We start from the raw sequence: 22,263 nt of genomic DNA, 5'->3' as shown, positions 1-22,263 counted from the left end.
AGGGAGCAGCCTGCTGAGGAATGGCGCCGCCCACACTTCCCGTGCGGCTGACGACAACAGAAGCGGACAAAGAAACAAGACGCAACAAAAAGACACAGAAAACAGACAACCGGGGGAGGGGAGGGGAATTAAATAAATAAAAATAAATCTTAAAAAAAAATAAATAAAAAATAAGGATATATCTCATTTCCTTTTTCTTTAATTGGGTGGTTCTCCAGAATAATATTGAAAAATAGAAAGGATTGTAAATTTCTTTGTTTTTCATTATGAATATAATAATGTTTGTTTTGATTTGTGATAAATATGCTTTGTCATGGTGTAGAAGTATCTTTTCTAGTTTACTGAGAGTTTATTTCTCCTCATAAGGAAAGGTCATTTAATTTTATCAAAGGGATTTCCTATCAGTGTGGTAAATATTAATAGATTTCCCAATGTTGAATTATCACTGCATTCCTAAAATAAACATTCTTTTTCAAAATTTAGCATTCTTTTTAATACTTCATGAATGTGCTAATTTTTATTATGATTTTGTATCCTATAATCTATTTCTAATTGCTACCAGTGTCAGGTTTAAGTAATAGATTATGCTAGCAACATGTAATGGATGAACTATAGTGTCAAAGTTTTATGTGCTTTGCAGTAGTTTCATTAGGAAAAGCATAATCTATTCTAAAGTTATTTTTCAGAAATTTATTATAAGACCTATGGAGAGGTGGTTGGAAGGGAGTAATTATTTGACAACTTTGTTGATTTCTTTTGTGGTTATTTGTTATTGTTTTCTTTTTTAACTTCTTTCTGTGTCCATTTTTAAATTTTACTTATTATCCTAGAAAAATTATACATTTCTTCAAATTGTTCAAATAGATTAGAAAAGATCTGTGGGTGGTATTCTCTTATAATTTTTAATTTCCTATGGGACTGCAGATATATCATCTTCCTTATTTATAATAGTGTAATTTTAATTTTTACCAAATTTTTCTTGATTAAAGGAGTGATTTTGTCTATAACTTTTCATTGAAACTGAAACTGCTCCTAGGTTATTTATAGATCCTACTCAGGTCCATTTTCTTATCTGCTATTTTGTAGTTTTACATTCATGAATGCCTTCCTTCTGCTTTAATTGGAATTATTTTATTGCTATTTTTCTAGCTTCTTGAGTTGAAAGTTTAATTCACTTAAGTTCATTCTTCTGTTTACCCAGTAAGGCATTTAATGATTTATTTCATTTATTTATGCCCCCTGCCCCTTGCTGCTTGCACTCACTGTCTGCTCTGTGTCCATTTGCTGCATGTTCTTCCATGTCTGCTTGTCTTCTCATCTTCTCTTTAGGAGGCACTGGGAACCAATCCTGGGACCTTCTGATGTGGGAGAAAGGTATTCAATCACTTGAGCCACCTCAGCTACCTGGTTTATTGTGTCTCTCATTGTCGTTCCTCTGTGTCTCTTTTTCGTTGCGTCATCTCGTGTGCCAGCTCACCATTTGGGGCCAGCTTGCCTTTGCCAAGAGGCCCCAGGAACCAAGCTTGGGACCTCCCGTATGGTAGGCAGAGCCCAATCACTTGAGCCACATCCATTTCCCCAATAAGACATTTAAATTTCTGAATATATATATCTTGGCTTCACCCTGTAAGTATCCATCTTTTATATAGGAATTTATAAGCAAGAAGAGAACAACTTTGAGTATCAGTTTTTGAAAACTGCATCTAAATGCCCATATTCAAAAGATGCAAATATGCAAGAAAGTGTGAACAACTGGAGAAGTACAGTGAAATTTCAATGAGTTATAACCAAGTAACTAGAACTATGTAGTTGGATTTGTGTGTTGTTTTCTGTTTTTAAAGGTAAATTTATATATATAATATACATATTTGATTAAATATACATAATCAAAATATACTTAGGGAAGTGGATGTGGCTGACGTGATAAGGCCTCTGCCTACCATATGGGAGGACCTGGGTTCCAAACCTGGGGCCTCCTGGTGAAAAAGAAGGGCAAGCCAGTGCCTGCTTGGTGAGCCAGTGCCCGCATGGCAAGCTGAGTGCCTGGATGGTGAGCCGAGTGCCCACATGAGTGCCCATGTGGCAAGCCAGTGCCCGTGCAAGTGAGTCACGCACCAAGAGGATGATGTAACAAAAGAGAGGTGAAGGGTAGAGTCAAGGTGAAGTGCAGCAGGGACCAGGAATTGAGGTTACTCAGTTTTCAGGGAAACTCTCTCCATATCAGAGGTGGTGAATTCTAGAGGAGAAAGATGAGAAGACAAAAAGAGAAATAGATACAAAAGACCACACAGTGAATGGACACAAACAGCAAAAAAACAGCAGGTGGGAGAAGGGGATGGGAAGGGGGAGGAGAAGAAAAAAATTAAGTTTCTTAAAAAAAGACCTCATTAACAAAACTTTTATTTTTTTTTATTTTTTAAGATTTATTTATTTATTTAATTTCCCCCCCTCCCCTGGTTGTCTGTTCTTGGTGTCTATTTGCTGCGTCTTGTTTCTTTGTCCGCTTCTGTTGTCGTCAGCGGCACGGGAAGTGTGGGCGGCGCCATTCCTGGGCAGGCTGCTCTTTCTTTTCACGCTGGGCGGCTTTCCTCACGGGCGCACTCCTTGCGCGTGGGGCTCCCCCACGCGGGGGACACCCTTGCGTGGCACGGCACTCCTTGCGCGCATCAGCACTGCGCATGGGCCAGCTCCACACGGGTCAAGGAGGCCCGGGGCTTGAACCGTGGACCTCCCATATGGTAGACGGACGCCCTAACCACTGGGCCAAAGTCCGTTTCCCAACAAAACTTTTAAAAAGAACATTAAAAAAAGATATATTTAATCAAATGTATTTATACATAACATGATATATTATATATTACATATTAAATATATTCAATATATTTGATCAATGTTGATGAAATATATTTAATCAATATTATGTATATTTAATCAATAATTTTTAAAAATTCTTCAGGGGGATTATGTGGGTCAGTGGTATTGGTTATAAATTCCTATACATTTTCAGTTCTCTGTAAGAAGCAGTCATAGAGAATTTCCTGAGGTATTATAGAGTTATCAACAGAGGTTATAATATTTTTACTATGCTAGTCTCAGGAAATATGATAAGTACATTTTTACAAAAATTGGAGCAATATTTACAAGGATTTTGACAATAGCTTTCCATTTAATTTTTGGTCATTTACAAAATAACTCATTCTCTGAGTCTTTCAACTGAATATGAGTTTATAATATTCCATTAATAATAATATCTATATTTACTGAGAGTTTACTATGTGCTAGTTAGTGTTCTACCACTTTATATGTATTATCTTATTTAATCTTCATGACAACATAATGAGCCAGGTAGTGATGAGGAAACTGAGGCACACAGTGGTTAAGTCAGTCAGCAAGTGGCAAAGCCAAAACTGAAACCCATTTGCCTTCCTCCAGAGCCCACATTTTTAACTCTACTACCCTACCTACTGATGGGTTAAAAAATATAAGCCCACAAAACCACAAGAGAAACCCCCTATATAAGTTTACTGTTGGCTGGGATGAGGCAGGATAATGTGACCCAGCAAATGGCAGCATAACTCTTCAAAGCTATCTTAAGACTGTGGGTGACTGTGGGTGACTCCTGGTGGAGAGGCAGTCCTTAAAGAAGTTCTGCTGCACTTTTCCAGCCACCCCAGGGAAGAACTATGTTCTTTATGGCATTAACAACTAGATTGTTTCTGGATTATCTTCCAAATCACATGTGAAATTTTCCATTCAAATCAATCTAATTTAAAGGAGCTCTCTTTCAGTATGACACCACGCCTAACTTAAGTATGCAGTTTTATTTGATGTGACACCAGTATTGGGAACCAGGTGAAATTTCCCTAGCAGATCACAAGACAGGCCACCCTCAAAGGATGTTTTCTTTCACTTCCATATGTTATTTCCAACTTGGCATGAGATGGGTACTTTGGGTTTACTCCTGAAGCGCCCTTTGTTTTAAAAAAAAGTTAATAATCATTTCCTCATTTTCCTTGGCAAAAAATAAAACAACAATAATAGTAAGAACACTTGGCACAACAATGAAAACCCACAGAAAGATGAAAAGTGACAATTAATTAAGTCACTCCACTGGATAGCTGCATTCCAGGGGACACTCAGAAAATTCACTCAAAAACATCAGTTCATACATAATCTCAAACTTTTCCATTTTTATATATTTATCACAATTTCACTATACTGCAGAAAAGTTAGACAAAATTCTTGAGTCTCTGGGGGATCTGTTGGATTTTTGCCACAACACAAACCTTCCTTTAGAAAGATCAAATGTATGTCACTTACCATGCCTTCTACCATACCTGCCAAGTGCTTCTAAGTTTCTTTCAGTTCTTTTACTTGTATAGTCACGCAAGGTCTTCTTTTAAAAGGAAAAATAAAAGAGCTTGAATAAAACAAACAGTTGATATTGATCTAAGCTCACTACAAAGGAAAGTAATTAAAGGACAGATCATTATTTTTCTGATGCAATTTTTAATCGCCCCCACAATAAATTCTCCACCCTGATTATCCCATTACATTCAGAGATGTGGGCTATTGTGTTCCAGGTTTCATGCAGTATAGTTCAATTGCTTTGTGAATGTGATCAAGGCAAGAGGTTTATTTGGATCTTGTTTTAGTAAGTACTGTCTTACTCATGAGGTTTTTTTTTTTGTTTTTTTGTTTTTCACCTAAAGATCCTGGACTTCAACAATGAGAAAGAGTTTACAGAAATATACCTGTGTCAATATGAAATGAGTTTCCATTGACTGTTAGTCCAATTGTGTCTTGTGTTTATTACATGGAAGTCAAATGAAAGGGAACGAAGTCTTCAAATTTAAGCTGTATTTTTAAAAGCCTTTCTGCATTCTGTGCAGTAGAATAAAATGGAATAGATTAAATTCTCTTTGAAAGGAAATTAATTTTGTTCCAGGTTGGCATGTCTTCAGAGCATATTTCACGTTTAAGAAAAATGGAAGAAAATATGCATAAATTATTGTTTCATTGCATTTATTTGTCATTCATTACCTTCTCCTCTAAATATTGAACTAGTCAGAGTTTTGGAATAGCAGCTCTAGATATTGTAATGCAGTATTTTTTTAAGCTTAACTTTATTTCTCAATCATTCATGTAAAAGTTTTTCTATTTTTACCTTGGAATTGTTTCATTTCTATTCTAAGTATGGCCGTATTTTGCAACTTAATGGTTTTTTTGTAATATGTTTTGCCTCTCCAATTAGATTATTATCCCTTTGCAGAAAGGGGACATATCTTTCCCTCTTTGTATTTTTGCCATCTACCTCAGTTCCCTAAACTTAGTAATAAACAAGCAATGTTTATTGATTATGATTGGGATGCTAGAATTTGCTTAATATGCATTTTAAAGAAGATGTGGGAAAATATGACTATAATACATGTAAAATAAAAAGAAACAGTATTTATTAGGCATGTATGATGCACCAGGCACTATGTATACATTATTTAATTTAACCCTTGGATGGTTATTAATTAGTTCACTTTTCAAATGTGGAAATGGAGGTTCATATGATTTAATTGTGGAACTTGGACAGAGCCAAACAACCCAAGAACTGCAAAGCCAGGATTCAAATTTAGGTCTGGCTGACTCCTAAGCATGACCTCTTTCCATGGTGCCATGATGTCTTTTATGAAAACACTGAAACACAATCACTATACAAAACCTGACCTTACATTTGGTCTACAAGTAGAGAATAATATTTCTCACTGTCAAGGGTGTTGTCTTCTCTTCCACTGAAGGTTAGAGGAGAAAGCAATTTGTCACCATATTTTGCAAGGTTAGATGTGCACTGTAGACTGTCAATGAACAGATTTTAAAAACAGAGAAAAGAAACTTCTGATTCCATAACCAGAGAATTTAAATGGGGAGATGACTCATTGGGGAGGGGAAATTCCCGGTAAAGAAACTGGCAGCATGAGGAAGGAAAGATGACAGTACAGAAAGGAACCAGTAAGAGGCTATTACTTGGGTATAAAAGAAGGGAGAGGAGCATGGTTATATTTGAATATTCATAGAATATTTCTAGAAGCATCCACAAGCAAATATTGGTTGCAGTCTAAGAGAGGCACTGAGTGTTAGTAGACTTAGAAGTAGGAAGAAGACTTTTTATTATTTACCCCTTTTTACATTTTGAATTTTGTAAAATGTGAATGTGTTTGAAAAGAAATAAAAACCTAAAAGAAGTAAATGAAGAGACTGATGTGGTTTCATAAATATCTCTTAAACTCAGAACTAAAAGGATATGCCCAATAATAATAGTATAATTATAATAAGGTTTTGTCTTTATCCAAAAAAATATAATTTACAAAGTACTTTTGCATATATTATGTAATTTAGTCAAAATTCTATAATGCCTTCCCTTGCAAGATGGGGTATTTTTTAGCCCTGTTTTACAGATAGAGAAAATCTAACAGAAATTCTAAAGACCACAAATTTAAATATAGTCAGAACAGGAACAAGAATTTCATAAGCCACTGCTTGTGAACAATGCCAGAAAGAAGGTCTTGCCCACCCTCATTTGCTTTTATCGTCTGTCACATGATTGGCTGGAAAGAGGGGATACTTGAAGGAGGCAAGTGAAGCCTAAGATTGGTTAGGGGATAAAAAGAGAAAACATAATTACCCCCAATCTCATGACCCATACAGATTACATCCTAGGGTTCAGAAAGAACTTGTGTTAATGATCTATGGAAGAAAAAATATGTGATGAAAGGGTGAATATATGTACATACCCACTTTTTAAAGGAGTGAAGAAAATAGATCTTGCAAACCACATACCATAAACCGAGTTTACCTTGATCCAGACACAATTCTAGACAGGATTAACAAAGAAATAGCTTATAAACCCTCAAAAATATGCTACTCAGAGTGGAGCCAATGTTTCAATTAGATAAATTCAGATTTCTATTCATTTTTAAAGATGATACAACCAAACAGGAAAAATAAAGACTGCTGGTTCTCAACCAAATTAGAAGAATGGTTTATTAGACTGAACCAGATCATTTTTTCCAAATATTATCTCTGCCCCAACCTCTCCATGGAGATTCTACTTATTCAATATCCTTCCCTGTCCCAGCTGATCAAAAAGCACTGTTCTAAGTGCTTTTGGGGGGATTATTTTATCCAACTCTCATGAAAACTCCATGAGAAAACTCTATGAAATATTAATATTATACCCATTTATTGATGAGGAATCTGAGGCACAGAGCAGTTAAATAAATTGCATAAGGTCTCAAAGCTAGTAAATTACAGAGCCAGAATTGAAAACCAGCTCTAGATATCCAACTCCAGAGCCCATGCTCTTAACCATTGCATCATGCCCCCTGTCATCATTGAGTATCTGAATTTCAGCAAGTAAAATTCTCATATTTTCATAAACAAAATAATATCATGGGACCTGAATTATATAACAAATAAGTAGGTCCATACTAATTGAATGACTCTTCCTAAAGAACATTAGCCAAAGGGATGATTATGGCATGGAAACACGGTCTACAGTTTTCTTGGCCCTGGTCTATTCTATATTTAAATCAATGACTTACACAAGAACATAAATAACAAGATTATCACATTTACAAATGAGATCACACTGGGCAGAATGGCATGCTTTTGTATTTCAGAATTAGGAATCACATTTCAGCACTATGTAAGGAATAGCTATGAGGTGATGCACACAAGTGATCATTCCTTTAAGGACTGGGGCCAATGGAATTGGGATCACTTAGTCTGTGGGTTCTCTTAGGCATTACAAGGAAGACCTCTTGGTCTTGATATCTTCTTTGAGCCATCCAGGTAGAAGAACCATCAAGCATATTAGAACATGGTTCCTAAAGAAGAGATACAGAGAGATGATGTGGCGAGGCCCAGGGTAGGCATAGAACAGTAGGACCACTTAGCACCTCACCAAGGGCTCATAATTACGAACCAAGGATCTTAACTTTAAGCTTTCTGACATTTAAAATTTACCCATATTTGTTATGTCTTTAAAATCTGTTTCATTTTCCTGTAGCCATTAGTAGGAAGAGTCCCCAAACAATTGAACACAGAGGGTCTACATGATAAACAAGTAGACCAAGTACCTGAGGTCTGCCTGCAAGAAAGGCATGTCCGTGAACTGTCTAGGAATAGAAAGAGGCTCCAAAGCATAAAGACAGAAAGGTCCAAAAGGGCCTCTAATAACGGGGACAGGAGTCTTTTTATTTATTTTTTAATTGCCATACGTGTATATAACATAAAATTTGCCATTTTCAACCATTTTTAGGAGTACAATTCAATGACATTAATTACATTTACAATGTTGTGGTACCATCAACACCATCTGTTACCATTCATTTGGATGATAAAACTTTTTTTATCATTCAAAAGAGAAACTCTGTATCCATTGCACAATAATTTCCAATTCCCCTGTCCCCCCAGCCCTTGGTAACCTGTAAGCTACTTTCTGTCTCAACAAATTTGCTTATTCTAGATATTTCATATCTAGAAGTGGAATCATGCAGTATTTTTTTTTGGTCTGGCTTATTTCACTTAGCGTAATGTTTCCAAGGTTCACCCATGTTGTGGCTTGTATCAGAGCTTCTTTTCTTTTTTCTGGCTTAATAATGTTCCATTGTATGTATATTTTATTTATCCATTTCATCTATTGATGGACATCTGGGTTGCTTCTATATTTTGACTATTGTGAATAATGTTGCTACGAACATGGGTATACAAATATCTGTTTGAGACTGCTTTCAATTCTTTAGGTATATAATCTAGAAGTGGGATTCCTGTGTCATATGGTAATTCTATGTTTAAGTTTTTGAGAACCACCAAACTGTTTCCAGAATAACTGCACCATTCTACATTCCTACCAACAATGCTCTAGGGTTCCAACATGAGTTCCCTGCAAAGGTAATGAGTTCCCTGCAAAGGATAGTTAGAGTTGTAGAGTGGATTTGTGCTGTGGATAAAGAGTTGTTCTAGATTATATCATGAATCTATGATTCTGTTATTTATAACCTTATTATCACTGAGATATGGAATTTAAAAATGGATGGATTAATTATTCCAAAGGATAGTTCCAAGTCCAGAGGTACTCCCTATCATGTCGTACTCTCTCACACCTCTGTGCACATATCATCCCCACTGCCTTGACCATTTTCCTCATTCCCTCTTCTACTCAGCTCAGACATCATTTCCTTTCTGACATCTTTCCTAAGCATTCCCTCCTCCCAAAGAATTAGGAATCTCATCCATGCTCCTGCAGCACCCTGTGCAAAGCTCTCTATTTGTACTTAACATTCTGTATTTTAAAAGGCCATATACAGGGAAGCCAGCGTAGCTCTGTGGTTTGAGAGCCTGTTTCCCATATATGAGGTCCTGGGTTCAATCGCCAGTATGTCCTGGAAAAAAAGAAAAAAAGAAAAAGAAAAAGTAAATCTGTTGCTTATTTATAGTAATACTATCCAAACCCAGATTCCTGGCAAAATAAAAGCCCATATACATATCGATCTCCTTCCAAGATGTAGTCTTTTAAGGAGGCACTGCAAACTGATTCCTTTTGTACCCCAGAAGCTAACACAGTGCCTGACTACTGGCAGGTTCATAAATATCTGTTCACTGATGAGTGATCTGAAAACTTAACAAAAATTGTATTTGCCTAAATGAAAAACTGTTAAAAATCAGTAAGATTGATTTATGCTGCAGAGCATGTGAGTGTTTTTGGAGAGTCCCTGCATCTACAACAGGCCTGCCTCCTAAAGTTCCTGCACTTGCCCACTCCAACAGCCAGGACTCCAGGAAGGAAGAAGTACAGGAGGCCTGGCAGGCTCTCTGGCCCTTGAGCCTCACCTAGGTTATGTCCAATGCCCTGGACTAAGCTCTTATGTCCCTAACCCAAACTCCATCCTAATAGGCTTTGATAAGGGAGAGTGAAGAAGATAGGAAAAAAGAGAAACATGAATACAGGATGGGCAAAGAGGAACATGGAGAAGCCCAAAATGAGAAAAAGGCAAGAATTTCAGCTCTCTAGAGACGAACTGGAGCTTCACACCCCTCAGCTCCCAACTGCAAAGGGAGCTCCAAAATTCCACAAAACGAAGCCACAAATTCAGAAGTGTACCAGAAGGGAGAGACTGAATATCAACTGGCAAGGCAAAGAAATTCAGAGACAAAACGTAGATCATTTCACCCGAAAGTGGGTAATTTGTGACATTAAAGAGAAATGTCACCCAAGGCAGGGCTAATGCCTCCAGGAAGTCAGGAACTACGAGTTCATGCTGCAGCATAATCCTCTTCTTGAGGACAAATGGGGTCCTAAATCAGACAGGTAAACCCTGGCCTATGGGGCAGGCCAGCCCATGGTCTTGATATTGAGCAGCCTATGAGCTAAACATGGTTTTTCATTTTTAAGTGAGTGGAGAAAAATAAAGAAGAGCATGCAAAGCCTGCAAAGCCCAAAACATTTACTATCAGGCCATTTAAAGAAAAACTTTGCCGAGCCCTGTACAGACTCTCTGTGTACAGCGAAGGCTCATCTCTACTCAGTCAGCCTAGCTCATAGACATGCACTCATGTGGCTGAGACTGTTTTTGAAAACTGTGCTCTTATTACATTATTCCGGCCAAGTTGAATTTCTCCCTGGTGAAGATCAAAAAGCAGGCTTTATATTTTTCCTTGGAAGGATGAGCTCCTTTTACAGTCTCTGTGTTCTAGTTGGGGAAGAGCATTGGACAGGGGCTTAGGACATGTGGTTTCCAGAGTCACCATCAGGGGAGCAGATGTAGCTCAGTGGTTGAGTGCCTGCTTTCCATGTATGAGGTCCTGGGTTCAACTCCGGAATCTCCTAAAAGAAAAGAAAGTTCAGAGTCACCGTCAGGATTGGAGGACCTTAGGCAGCCGGCTTGACTTCGTGAAACTGAAACATGGGTTTCAGTTTCCTAATCCATAAAATGGACGTGATGGCTGCCTTACTGTCCTCTTGTGGTGGTTGTGAAGATACAAAGTGAGATGACAGATACAGCACACTGTTCTGCTCACCTCTGGTTTACCCTGTTGCTGAAAGATGGAGCCTCTACCCTAAAGACTGCAAGAGGCAGATGAGGTCGACAGAAGTTTATCAGTCACATATACGCACAACCAGGGGAAGAAGATGCCACACACCATGGCACTTGCACGTGGGAGCAGATGGAACCAGCAGCAGGGGCTCTGGGGGCAGACTTTGTGATGACAAGGGGTTAGGGGTGCCCTTTGTTTCCCCCGGATTGTAATTGGCTTGTTTAAATAATTCTGGGGGCTGGCAGGGGCCTGAAACCCATTAGGTTGAGGAGCAGGTGGGATGCACCTGGCCTGGCTGATAGTACTAGTCGACTGGGAGGCATCCCTGCTCAGTGGTGAGCATATCTGGTTAGAGCAGGGCACTGGTGGCTAGGGCTTTGGGGCCCTGTGAGGCTCAAAGATGCCAAGGCAGCTCTTTAATATCACATTCTAATTTCAGGCCTCACAATACACACACTTTACAAAGTTGAAAGGGATATACACATAGAGCCATTATTACAGATGGTGACATCATCAACCCTTAATTATGTCTACTTTGGGGGGAGATAAATTAAGTCATTAGTTATTAGGGGAACTCAACACTCACTTTTTTTTTTAATCTCATTGAATCTTTGAATCTCATTGAATCTTTAATAAAATGCACAAGTGTCAAGACTAATTGAGTTTAAAATTTTATCCTTCAATTCAGTAAGCTTATATTTGTCAAGTGTATACTACATTCTCAGCACCCTTGAGAAGAGAGATGAGCAGTGAATGGCCAAAGGTGGAAGGAAGGAAAAAAAACTAGAAAAATTTATAAAAAGAAAAACTGTATTGTCAAAACCTACTTCTTAAAAGTTGAGAATTGTTTCCACTACACCTATTGTATAGATAGAAATAATTATCAAGCATATAATATTACTAATTTTTTAACAGATTCTGCATGGAAAAATCCTCATCTTTTATATAGCAGGGGTTGCAAACATAGAAGCCACCACTTGAATGCACTGAGGACATGTAGCATATTTATGACTTACAACTAGTCTAATTTTCTCCATCTGCTGGGCATCAGAGAGAAGCTTAAATTTGAGGATGAATTTAGTCTCTTCTGATGTAGTCTATCATGGGCAACTTGACTTAATCTTCCAGATGTCTTCTATCTCCATCTGCTCTTTCTCAAGGCAATTCTGGCTGAATGATGGGGGACCTCTTGGCAGCAGGGATGGGAGCCTTGGATCTGAGCACACAGATGTTTGTGGTAGCTTTTAGGTTCTTTGGCCTCGGTGGCATTGTGTCATGTCTGACCACTGGATGCTCTGCTGACATTCAAGGCTGAAGTCTTCGGATGAGAAACTTGGGGGCTGTCCACTTGGCTTGCTCAGGGTCTGGTCCCTTACTCATGTGGCCCCCACCTTGATTCTCTATGATGGGGCCCTCTATGAATCTCTATGAATCTCACCCATATTCTCCTTCTAATCTCTAGATAGTCTGTCAGCACAATGACCTCAGAGAAATAGAGGCTACTGGCTACTGCCCCCTTGCCCTTGAAGACTTTTGGCAGGCTGCTGACAATGCAGAAACTTTTAGGTCCATCCATGCCTCTCCACCCAGCAGCTAACTCCTCTCTCTGCCAAAGTCTATCGCATTATTGTTTTTGCTCTCAGATGGCCACTCCACATAGATGAATGGGAAAAGGAGTCTGCTCTGAAACCAACTGATTCCAGAATTCCAACAAGTAGCAAGGCAAACACCTCATGACTTGGCCTTCTCAATCTAACAAAACCCGGTATGTCAGGCAGCTTATAAGATAGCCCCCAATTATTGCCACCTTGTGGTAGCCACACTCTTGTGTAATCCTCTCCCCTTGAGTGCACATAGTTACTCTATTCTAATGAAAGGAATATACCAAAAATGATAGAATGTCACTTCTGAGATGGGGCATACAAAACGACTGTGGCTCTGTCTTGCTCATCTACTTGCACACGCTTATGGAAGCTAGTTGTCATGTTTTAAACCACCATATGGATAGGCTCAAGTGGCAAGGAACAGAGGACAGCTTCTGGCTCACAGCTAGCAAGGAACAGAAGCTGTTCAGGAGGAAGTGGATTCTGACAAAAACTATGTAAGTGAACTTGGAAGTGGATCCTCCCTTAGCTGAGCTTTCACATGCAACTGAAGCCTTGGCTGTTATCTTGATTGCAACATTGTGAGAGAGCTTGAGCCAGAGGACCCAGGTAAGAAATGCCCAGATTACTAGCACACAGAAATAAAAGTTGGTTGTTCAAAGCTTCTAGAGCTGACATACGAGTTCAGTAAAGTGGCAGGATGTAAGATCAACACACAAAAACCAGCAGTATTTCTGTACACCATTCCATTTACAAAAACAACTAAAAGAATCAAATGCCTAGAAATAAACTTAACTAAAGATGTAAAGGACTTGTACACAGAAAGCTATATAACATTGTTAAAGGAATTCAAAGAAGACCTAAATAAATGGAAGAATATTTCATGTTCATGAATTGGAAGACTAAACATCATTAAAATATCTGTCCTACCCAAATTGATTTACAGATTTAATGCAATCTCAATAAAAATTACAACAGCATTTTTTACTGAATTGGAAAAGCTAATTATGAAATTTATTTGGAAGGGAGAAAAAAAAAGAAATTGGAAGAATCATGTTACCTGACTTTAAAGCATACTACAAAGCTGCAGTGGTCAAAACTGCATAGCATTGGCACAAGGATAGACATACTGAGCAAAGGAACTGAATTGAGAGTTCTGATATAGATCCTCACATATATGGTCAACTGATATTCAACAAGGCCACTAAACCCACTGAACTGGGAGAGAATGGCCTCTTCAACAAATAGTGCTTGGAGAACTGGCTATCCACATCTAAAAGAGAGAGGATCACCATCTCACTTCCTATACAAAAATTAACTCAAGAAGAACCAGAGACCTAAATATAAGAGCCTAAGTTCCTAGAAGATAATGTAGGGAAGCATCTATGAGATCTTGTAGTAGGAAATGATTTCATAAAGCACAAGCAACAAAAGAAAAAATAGATAAGTGGGACCTTCTAAAAATTAAAGACTTTTGAGCTTCAAAAGAGTTTTTCAAGAAAGTGAAAAGGTGGTCTACTCAATGGGTGAAAATATTTGGTAACCGTTAATCTGATAAGGGCCTAAAGAAATTCCACTTCTCTAAAATAAAAAGACAAAAAAAAAACATTTTAAAAATGGACAAGATATTTGAATAGACACTTCAAAGAAAAAATACAAATGGCTAAAAAGCACATGAAAAGATGCTCAGTATCACTAGCTATTAGGGAAATGCAAATCAAAACTGTAATGAGATATCATCTTACACCCATTATACTGGGGACAATTTATAAAAAAAACCAGATCTACAAGTTTGGGGGAGGATGTGGAGGAAAGGGAACACTCATACCCTGCTGGTGGGAATGTAGAATGGTGGAGTCATTGTGGAGGATGGTTTGGTGGTTCATAGAACTGCCATACGATCCAGCAATCCCACTTCTGGGTATATACCCAGAAGGATTGAAAGCATAGAGAAGAACAGATATATGCATACCAATGCCAATGTTCATAAGAGCATTATTTACCATTGCCAAAAGTTGGAAGCAACCCAAGTGTCCATCAATAGATGAATGGATAAACAAAATGTGGTATATGCATACACTAGAATATAATTCAGCTATAAGAAGGAATACAGTATTAATACATGGGACAACATGGATAACTCTTGAAGACCTGATGTTGAGTGAAGTAAGTCAATCACCAAAGGACAAATATTACATGACCTCACCGCCATGACTCAAGCAAATTGAACAGACTCACAGAGCTAGAGTTTGGAAGATAGGCTAACAAGAGACAGAAAGGAAATAGAAGATGGTGAGCTGATGCCCAGTATGGGCAAAATCTATGTTGAGGTGGAAGCAGGTGGTTGGGCAGTGGATGGGGGTGATAGCGGTGCAGTGATGTGATTGGGTTTGATGGTACTGGAAGGTTAGGGGGAGTAGGGTGGAGGGCTCGGTTGGACGATCCATGGAACTGGGGGGAGAGCTGGATGAAGGAGCAGGCAAACTCTGGGGATTTGTGGGTCTGTGGTTAAAACTACAATGGTGGAAATGTTGTTCTGGCAAATTTGACAAGGGAGGGTTACTGGTGCAGGGTATTGAGGATGGAGGGGATATGCAGCATAAAGCACACCTGGGGCAGACTTCTATGTAATATGAAAGTGTTCATCTTGTCATAGTGTGTTATCTCAATGGGTGCAGACCCACACAATAAACACAAAAATATTAAACTCCATCCTGGAGACTTCTGCTATGTTCTCCATTAGGGGGACAAGAATCTGGAGAACACAGGCAGTGCATAATAGAAAAGAGACCAGTATGTCAAGCGCCTAATATTATTGCATGTAGCTATGAACCTTATTCTTTAAAAATTGAAACTTAGTGGTTACCATAGGTTCTTTTGTTCATTGTTTTTTGTTTTTTATTTTTTATTTATTTTTTTTACCATAGGTTCTGAGGGGAGGCGAAGGGAAGGACAGAATAAATAGGACATGGGACATTGGAATTGTTCTGCATGATCTTGAAATGATGGATACAGGGAATTTTAAATTTTGTCAAAACCTATAAAAGTGTACAGTGCAAAATGTAAACCATAATGTAAGCCATCGACCATGGTTAGTAGCAAGGCTTCAATATTTGTACATCAATTGTAACAAATGTACCATACACATGTAAAATGTTATTAACAGGAAAGAGGAGGAGTGGGGAGAGGGTTGGGTACATGGGAATCCCCTATATTTTCTATGTGACTTTTATGTAACCTAAAGCTTCTTTGAAGACAGTGAAAAAAAATAAGACACGGGGAACATGTGGAAGAAATTGTCACTGTACATAAAAGATAACAGATCTTATGGTAATGAAAGAAACATTGAAAAAAATTTTATTGTACTTTTAAAAATTTTATTCTTTTTATTTTTATATTTTATTTGTTATTATTATTATTATTCTATTTTGTTATTTTTTTGTTTATTTTTTTAACTTTGTTTTTAAGGAGGTTTTGGATCACAGAATGACCACAATAGTGGCAGGGGAGAATCACTAGTGTGGGTTGTCAGTGATGGGGGGATGTGCACCCGAGGCATGCCTCTATGGCATATGAATATGTTCAAGTGGTCTGGGGTATTGTCTCAGTCGGTGGAGACTCACACAAAACCAAAGAATATTGAAATCCCATCTTGGGAAGTCCTCCTGTGTTCTCTAATAGAGCAGCAGGAATCCCCCAACTACATGGGCAGTGCCTAGTGAAGGAGGACAGATCATTATGCTAGGCCCTTGATATTGATGGTTGTACTTATGAACCTTTTCTCAAGAAATTGAAACAGCCTAGTATTATATACTTCCTAAGAATTACCCCCTGAAAGTGTCCTAATTGCTCTAATGTGGCCTCTCTCTAAGCCAAACCCAGAATATAAATGCACTACCTTCCCCCAATGTGGCACATGACTCCCAGGGAGGAGCCTCCCTGGCACCGAGGGTTTATTACCAAGTTCCAACTAGCAATGCATTAGGAAAAAGACCTTGACCCAAAGGGGGAAATATTAAATACAAATGAGTTTTTGTGACTAAGAGATTTCAAAGTAAGCTGGGTGGCCATTCCAGAGGTCATATTTATACACATCTCAGCCGAATTTCATTGACTGCAACAATAAACAGTGCCTCAAACAGTAGGGCTCCTGAGAGCACTAGAGACATCTAGGCTAAAGGCAGGGCAAACAATCTCAGGAATTTGGTGCCCTGTCAGTGAGCCTTACTTTGGGATATGTGTCCTCCAATGTAACTGAGTTAGGCTCATTTATAATTTCCGTACACATGACTCTTTTGACCCTTTTATTTGAACCTATAATTAACACTATATTCAGTAAATATATGTCCCAGAGTCTTATACTTGCAGCCAACACCTACTCTTCAGTTTACTTGACTCACCCAGGACAAATAATGAAAGTATGATGATGGACAGCACACATCAAAAAAAAAACAGAGAGTGTCTACAACTGCAAGCAAGACAGTTCCATCCATCTGCCCTGTGGAATCTAAGCCCCCTGTCAATCAGAAGCAGAGTGGTATCACCATTCCCAATCTTCAAGAACGAAGAATGAACAAACATAAGGGGGTAATGCAAATATGGCCTAAAGTAGACGTTATTGTAGTAATGGAAAAAACTTCAACAATGATATAAAGACGGTGGTCATCAGAGTTTTTTTTTTTTTATTGACTTTGTAATAATATTACATTAAACATATATATGTGAATGAGAGGGAAGAATAGGTGTAACCTGCAGTACTTTGGAGACATTGGAATTGTCCTGCATGACATTGCAATGATGGATACAGGCCATTACACAGTTTGTCAAAATCTATGAAATTGTGCAGTGTGAAGTGTAAACTATAATGTAAACTATTGTCATGGCTAGTAGCAATGTTTCAATATGTGTTCATCAACTGGAACAAATGTGCCACACTAATGAAAGATGTTAATGGGGAAAAGTATGGGAGGCAGAGGGAGTAGGCTATATGGGAATTCCCTATTTTTTTAAAGATTTATTTTTTGTTTATTTCTCTCCCCTTCCTCCCCGTTCCCTGTTGTCTGCTTTCTGTGGTCATTCGCTGTGTGTTCTTCTGTTCACTTGCATTCTTGTCAGCAGCACCGGGAATCTGTGTCTCTTTTTGTTGCGTTGTCTTGCTGCGTCAGTTCTCCACATGTGCGGCGCCACTCCTGGGCAGGCTGCACTTTTTTCACACAGAGCGGCTCTCCTTGCAGGGCACACTTCTTGCACATGGGGCTCCCCTATGCGGGGGACACCCCTGTGTGGCAGGGCACTCCTTGCGTGCATCAGCACTGTGCATGGGCCAGCTCACCACATGGGTTAGGAGGCCTTGGCTTTGAAACTTGGACCTCCCATGTGGCAGGCAGATGCTCTATCAGTTGAGCCAAATCCATTTCCCCCTACATTTTGGAAGTAACATTTATGTAATTTAAAGCTTCTTTAAAAATAAAAAAAAAAAATTTTAAGTTAGTTGTTTTCAGTCATTAAATTTTGGGGTAATTTGTTACGCAGCTATAGATAAGCAGTGCAATGCCCAAGATTTTGGCTCTCAGGGGGAAGCACTGGTAAATGACTGTTTACTTCTCCTGTCTCTACCCCTTTTTCTCCCTTACTCCTAGGAGAGAGGGTATGTGTGGGTTTCTACTGCCTTTTCCTGAGTGTTCAGAACTCCTTTCATGCCAAAACCTTTTTTTTCCAGAGCAGTGAGCCTCATGGCTAAGCTACCACAGGTAGGAAGAAAAACTTCCCCACATTGTAGAAGTAACTATATGTTTCTTGATATATGGACAACACAACTAGGAAATAGGTAGAAAAAGAGAATTGTTTAAGAGCCCTAAAATGTTATCTTTATTATACCAGAAAACTGGAGTAAATGTTAATTTTCCCAGGAACATATTAAAGTGATAATGTAGTTCTACCCATAAAGGAAATATAAGTCAAATGTTCTGACTCAGACAATTATTCATTCATTCTTCTCTAATTATCTATTGATTCGTTCTATTTCCCAGGCAATGGGTTGGGCATTAGTAATCAAATGATGAATAAAGCCCAGTCAGTTACTTAAAAGAGTATACAATTTTAGCAGTAGAAAAGACAACGTGATATATAAGAGCTGTAATATTCCCAGGGTCAGAGTAGCACACAGTGGAACTAATTCAGGCCTGAGGTCCAGGAAGACCTGATGTTTAAGCTCACCCTGAAGGACTAGTGGAAAACAGCCAAGTAAAACTGGGTGTGCCAAGCAAAGGGAGGAACCTACTCAAAGTCTAAAAGATTGGAAAATGTGTGGCAGTCTTAGAAAAGTTTAAGACATTCAGAAATTTAAGATGTGAAGAGATGGAAAGTGTTGAGAAGAGTTTGAAGAATCAGCTGGGGAATTTTCAGGAGGAACATTACACACTATGATAAGGATAGTGAAAATTCTCCTTTTGAGCAATAAGAAAATCTTTGAAGAGTTTTAAGTCATTTAAATCTAGTATAAATATAAAGATGTAAATGCGAATGGAAAACTCAAAAATATCATTGTATAGGAATATCGTCAAGATATCAGTGGTAAGGTAGTAGAGAGGCAGGCAGGCAGGAGGATGTTCTTAAATAAGATCTCAAAAGACAAAACCAAAATGAAACAAACTGGTGGATTTGATTACATCAAAATAAAGAGTTTTGTTCAAAGACCCCATAGGCAAAACTAATGAATGGGGAGTCAGAGAAGGCAGTTACCATTGTCAAAAACAAGGGATTGTTTCTAGAATATATAAGGAGCTCATGAAAATTAGCAAGAGAAATGCAGGAAACAACAACAAAAAAGATGAAGAAAAGTGGAAAAATGGGCAATTCAGAGAAAGAGAACACCACATGGGTATAACCTCACTAGTAACTGGAGAATTGTAAGTTGAAACAACCGTGGGATACCCCTCTTCACAATTACATGGGCACAGTTTAGAAAGTTGGAGAATATCAGATGTACATATATGGGTGTGGTTAAGTTCATGTGTCAACTTGGCCAGGTAATTGTGCCCAGTTATTTGGTCAAGAAGTACTGGTCTTACTGTTACTGTGAAGACATTTCATGACTTAAATCATCAGTGAGTTGATTGTATCTATAGCTGGTTATACCTACAATCAACTGAGGAGATTGCTTTCAGCACTTAGAGACATCTCATCCAATCAGCTGAAGGCTTGAAAAGGAGATGTGATGATTTCAGCAGTCAGAAAAAAGAATTTCCATCTCTACTTCAGCCTGCCAGCCAGCTTCTCCTGGGGAATTCATTGAAAAATTTCCTCAGAGCTCCCAGCTTGCAGTCTGCCTTATGGAATTTGGATGCATGTATTCCCACAGTCACGTGAAACAATTTCATAAAATCATATACTATCTAAGGACATTTCCTGTCAGCTCTGTTTCCCCTTGACTAATACAATGGATAAACAATAATTCTCAGCCGCTGCTGTGAGATGTGGGCAAGTGCTGCCTTTTTGCACAGCAATCTGTCAGCTCTCAGGGAAACTAAATATGTTGATACCCTATGGTACACAGGGGAATTCAACTTCCCATATATGTTCCTCAGAATTCTGTCCAAGTCCACAGGAGATGTGGATGAGATTGAGGATTGTGATATATGGTGGTTTATGGTAGCAGAGAGTTAGAAGTTACCTAGGTGTCCATAATCAAGAGTATAAATACCTGGAATGTGGTATTTTATACTTACGTGGCAGTGAGAAGAAATCAACTAAATGTATACATACCAACAATTGAGGATCTCAAAAGTAAATTATTTAGTGACATAAATATGAAACAGAAGGAGGCTATAGCAAAAACACCATTTATGTCCATTTAAAACACCATTTGGAGGGAAGCAGACTTGGCCCAGTGATTAGGGCATCCGTCTAGCACATGGGAGGTCTACGGTTCAAACCCCAGGCCTCCTTGACCCGTGTGGAGCTGGCCCACGCACAGTGCTGATGCGTGCAAGGAGTGCCATGCCACGCAGGGGTGTCCCTGCATAAGGAAGCCCCACGCGCAAGGAGTGCACCCCATAAGGAGAGCCGCCCAGCATGAAAGGAAGTGCAGTCTGCTCAGGAATGGTGCCGCACACACGGAGAGCTGACACAACAAGATGATGCAACAAAAAGAAACACAGATTCCCGTGCCGCTGACAACAACAGAAGCAGACAAAGAACACGCAGCAAATAGACACAGAGAACAGACAACTGGGGTGGGCGGGAACGAGAGAGAAATAAATAAAATAATAAATCTTTAAAAAACAAAAAAAAATACCATTTGGAGAACAGATGTAGCTCAGGTGGTTGAGCACCTGCTTCCCATGTACAAGGTCTCAGGTTCAATCCTGGGAATCTCCTAAAAACACAAACAAACAAAAAAACCAACTCTCATTGGGGAGCGGATGTAGCTCGGTGGTTGAGTGCCTACTTCCCAGGCATGAGGTCCTGGGTTCAATCTCTGGTACCTCCAAAAACAAACAAAAAAACACCACACACACAACAACAGCAACAACAACAAAACACCATTTATATAAACATCAAAACAACACTGCATTTGAAAGAATGCACGTTTATCTAATTAAAGATAAAAATAGAACAGAAAGACATACTAAATATTATTAAGGTTGCCATCAATAGGAATAGAAGAGGGAATCGGACTTGGCCCAGTGGTTAGGGCGTCCGCCTATCACATGGGAGGTCCACAGTTCAAACCCCGGGCCTCCTTGACCCGTGTGGAGCTGGCCCATGTACAGTGCTGATACATGCAAGGAGTGCCCTGCCACGCAGTGGTGTCCCCCGCATAGGAGAGCTGCCCAGCGCAAAAGAAAGTGCAGCCTGCCCAAGAATGGTGCCGCACACACGGAGAGCTGACACAATAAGATGACACAACAGAAAGAGACACAGATTCCCGGTGTCACTGATAAGGGTAGAAACAGTCACAGATGAGCACACAGCGAATGGACACAGAGAGAAGACAATTGGGGGGGGGGAAGAGAAAAATAATTAATTTTTATAAAAAGGAATAGCAGAGAATGGGGCGTGGGAGGAGACAATGAATTATGAAATAATAAAATAAAAATAAAAGAAGTCCTATGTAGACCTAGGATAATGGCCATGAGCTGATGAATATGCACCTGAGTTACTGGGATTAATACAGAAAGGCAACCATGAGATCCTTTTTTATTCTGGAATTGGGGATGCTTTTTTTTTTTAATTTAGGCAATGCATACTGTAAGCTGTTCACATACACCGAACTTAAGAGATTCAATATCAGGGTTTCTGTTTTCCTTAGAACATTACAGAGTGCAAATCAGGTTCTTCACAAGAGATTGAATATTAAGTAGTTCTTTAAAGAATCAGGTAGGGAGACAAAAAGCCCAACTGAGTAAAACATTGAATCGATTCCCCTCTGAAAATAAATTCTAAGATGATACAGAATGTGAAATAAGATTTTAACACAGGTGATCCAACTTTATAGTTAGAAGCAAAAAAGCAGTCCTTCATGAAATAAAGGGTACAAGAATGTCCCCCCATTAGAAACAGAAGTGGG

At 38.9% G+C, this 22,263-nt stretch overlaps 1 long non-coding RNA gene across 2 annotated transcripts in view; it reads right to left on the bottom strand.

Moving 5' to 3' along the window:
* Positions 1 to 2,081: 2,081 nt before the first annotated feature.
* Positions 2,082 to 22,263, bottom strand: part of LOC105744810 (uncharacterized) — a 46,083-nt gene continuing 25,901 nt past the window's right edge. The window contains exons 3-6 of one of the 2 annotated variants that reach the window (XR_009180642.2): positions 20,989 to 21,069; positions 10,645 to 10,876; positions 4,321 to 9,434; positions 2,082 to 2,786 (exon numbers count right to left, since the gene is read on the bottom strand). This is a non-coding gene — a long non-coding RNA (uncharacterized lncRNA). The remainder of the gene's footprint in view (positions 2,787 to 4,320; positions 9,435 to 10,644; positions 10,877 to 20,988; positions 21,070 to 22,263) is intronic. The other variant, XR_011645828.1, reaches the window with a different exon arrangement.

Source organism: Dasypus novemcinctus, chromosome 15, assembly GCF_030445035.2.
Source record: "Dasypus novemcinctus isolate mDasNov1 chromosome 15, mDasNov1.1.hap2, whole genome shotgun sequence".
NCBI lineage: Eukaryota > Metazoa > Chordata > Mammalia > Cingulata > Dasypodidae > Dasypus > Dasypus novemcinctus.
Note: the sequence above shows the minus strand (reverse complement) of the source record. Positions and strands in the feature narration are given on the sequence as shown.